Source organism: Dendropsophus ebraccatus, chromosome 10, assembly GCF_027789765.1.
Source record: "Dendropsophus ebraccatus isolate aDenEbr1 chromosome 10, aDenEbr1.pat, whole genome shotgun sequence".
Taxonomy (NCBI): Eukaryota; Metazoa; Chordata; class Amphibia; order Anura; family Hylidae; genus Dendropsophus; species Dendropsophus ebraccatus.
The window spans coordinates 17,901,137-17,904,809 of NC_091463.1; the positions used below are offsets into that span (position 1 = coordinate 17,901,137).

Sequence of the window (3,673 nt, forward strand, 5' to 3'; positions counted from 1 at the left end):
GTCATAGCGCAGATCACGGCTTGGAAGTCTCCTCCTGCTCCTGTCACCCGCTCCCATCTCCCCCCGCTCCTGTCAACCGCTCCCATCTCCCCCGCTCCTGTCAACCGCTCCCATCTCCCCCGCTCCTGTCAACTGCTCCCATCTCTCCCACTCCTGTCACCTGCTCCCATCTATCCCCGCTCCTTTCACCTGCTCCTATCTCTCCCCGCTCCTTTTACCTGCTCCCATCTCTCCCCGTTCCTGTCACCGCTCCCATCTCCCCCACTGCTGTAACCGCTCCTATCTCTCCCCGCTCCGGTCACCTGCTCCCATCTCCCCCGCTCCTGTCATCTGCTCTCATCTCTCCCTGCTCCTGTCACCTGCTCCCATCTCCCCCACTGCTGTAACCGCTCCCATCTCTCCCCGCTCCGGTCACCTGCTCCCATCTCTCCCTGCTCCTGGCACCCGCTCCCATGTCACCCACTCCCATCTCCCCCACTCCTGTCAGCCCCCCACTCCGCCCACGGACAACACCAGCGCCTCCCAACCAGTGTTTTTCACACTCCTTGAAAAACACTGGGCATGTGAATGAGGCCTTAGTATATGTGCAGAACTAGGCACAGCTGCTCCCACTATCCACCCAGCTACTGTCTTTGCATTATAATTCATTTATACTGTTATTTATGATAGGATTCCTGCTCTGTAGGGCAGTCATCACTTACCATTAATATTCTCATTAGCCTGTCTCATAGGAATCTGCTAGGAAATTATAAACAAACCCGTTTATCTCGTTGAGTCACATAGTATGTCCGCCCCAGTATACTGCACATTGTCACACTGGGACCCCATGGTCTTATATATCTTATATATTCGTATGTTCCTGAACACGGATGTGATTGACCATATGTGCTGTCATACACATACAGTAAAGTGTCCCCCATACACATACATGATTGGCTCAGCAGAGCATGCATATGTTCTAAATGGAGAGATAGTGGGTAAGCTGCTGCCAGACTCCTCTGACAGCTGTTTATCTTCCTGAGAACAAAAACGTTGTGCAGTTGAAATTCAATATGGCGGATTCCTCTCTCCCCTAATATACACATGAAATAGTTAGTCGATCCCACAGAAATTGATGAGTTCAGCCAACACATGGCAAATGTGGGGGGGGGGGGGGTTGTCTTTAGAATGTGCCATGTCAAATCAAGAAACTTCAGTTTGTGTCTTGATCCTGAATTATTAAATTTAAGGGTGCGTTCACACTGAGGAATTCTCGCGGATTCCGCTGCAAAATGCGAGCGGAATTCCGCCCATAAAGAATGAACATTGCCAATGCACATTGGCTTTAAAGGGCTTTCCGCTTATTTGTTCACACAGCGGAATTTCCACGCTGAAAATTCTGCCGCTTATCCGCTTTCCACCTGAAGTATTGACATGTCAATTCTTTGGGCGGATTATGCTAGAGGAATCCTATTGAATCAATGGGGATTTAATTCTGCTTGAAATTCAGCCGGAAGTTCAGCAGCAAGTTTCTCACAGTGGATCCCGGCCCTGTTTACTCAATGTTTATACACGATAGTTCCAATGGACACTAAGAAATATATTGCGGTTTCCGTCTAACAGAATTCATAACCCTTAATATTTTAGTCCATACTGTAATATGACTAATAGCCCATAAATACTACCATTTACACACAAAAAGGCTATGATTTAAAAATATTTCAACACGTTTATTAGCATGATTTAAAATCTACAAAAAATATACATATAGTGCAAGAATAATCCAGTAGAAAAAAGCAACTCATTGCCACAGTGCTTAATAAATCATATTAGTATATATCCATAATGGTAATCATGAAGATGACTATTATGGCCTCCCAGGCATCCTAGGCATAAATATACCTGACCTATATTGGTTCTAAGCCTGAATCAGAACACATGCTTACCCATGGCAATGATGTCGCTAACCCAGACGTACGTTTCGCGTACTTCCGCTTTCTCAAGGGGCGTCTCTTAAAGCCAGCGGACAGCCAACCGCCCAACGTGGGGCACAAACCCACGACCCTGAGATAAGAGTCTCATGCTCTACTGACTGAGCTAGCCGGGCAACCGTTGCGTGCCGGGGCCTGACGGGCCTTGAGAAAGTGGAAGTACGCGAAACGTACGTCGGGGTTAGCGACATCATTGCCATGGGTAAGCATGTGTTCTGAGAAGTGGCTTTGTACCTTTTAAAGAGAATTTTGCATCAGGACAACTACTGTCCATATATCATGTAGAGGTGTAGACAGCAGAGATGGGGGTTTCTTTCCACAGGGTTTACCTTGTACATCCTCAAACGCCAAAAGCAGACAGGAATTGTCCTGATATTGGGGCATTACAGTTCTGGAGTCTTTAAGGTGTGTGTCCGTACAAAGGCTGCCACTGATTGGAAACTATCAGACAGTATAGGGACCCCCCCCCCCCCCCAGTTGTCAATTTATTCATTTTCTTTAAAGAATAACAGAGAAACAGCAGAACACGCATTAGAAAAAATTTTTTATAGACCTGTCAGTAAGATTGTTATATTGTATGGCTATAAACACAGAAATCTCATTCCTCTCTGTCTACCATAAAGATATAGTTGGATATAGTTACATTGTATGGCTATACACACAGAAATCTCATTGCTCTCTATGTCTACCATATAGATATAGTTACATTGTATGGCTATACACACAGAAATCTCATTGCTCTCTATGTCTACCATATAGATATAGTTACATTGTATGGCTATACACACAGAAATCTCATTGCTCTCTATGTCTACCATATAGATATAGTTACATTGTATGGCTATACACACAGAAATCTCATTGCTCTCTATGTCTACCATATAGATATAGTTACACTGTACGGTTATACACACAGAAATCTCATTCCTCTCTGTCTACCATAAAGATATAGTTTGATATAGTTACATTGTATGGCTATACACACAGAAATCTCATTACTCTCTATGTCTACCATATAAATATAGTTGGATATAGTTACATTATATGGTTATACACACAGAAATCTCATTACTCTCTATGTCTTTCTACCATATAGATATAGTTGGATATAGTTACACTGTACGGCTATACACACAGAAATCTCATTACTCTCTATGTCTACCATATAAATATAGTTGGATATAGTTACATTATATGGTTATACACACAGAAATCTCATTACTCTCTATGTCTTTCTACCATATAGATATAGTTGGATATAGTTACACTGTACGGCTATACACACAGAAATCTCATTACTCTCTATGTCTGCCATATAAATATAGTTGGATATAGTTACATTGTATGGTTATACACACAGAAATCTCATTACTCTCTATGTCTTTCTACCATATAAATATAGTTGGATATAGTTACATTGTATGGCTATACACACAGAAATCTCATTACTCTCTATGTCTACCATATAAATATAGTTGGATATAGTTACATTATATGGTTATACACACAGAAATCTCATTACTCTCTATGTCTTTCTACCATATAGATATAGTTGGATATAGTTACACTGTACGGCTATACACACAGAAATCTCATTACTCTCTATGTCTTTCTACCATATAGATATAGTTGGATATAGTTACATTGTATGGCTATACACACAGAAATCTCATTACTCTCTATGTCTTTCTACCATATTACAG

General features: G+C 42.1%; 1 protein-coding gene across 4 annotated transcripts in view; it reads left to right on the forward strand.

Moving 5' to 3' along the window:
• G6PD (glucose-6-phosphate dehydrogenase) overlaps positions 1 to 3,673 on the forward strand; it is a 31,138-nt gene that overhangs the window by 24,090 nt on the left and 3,375 nt on the right. The window lies entirely within an intron of this gene.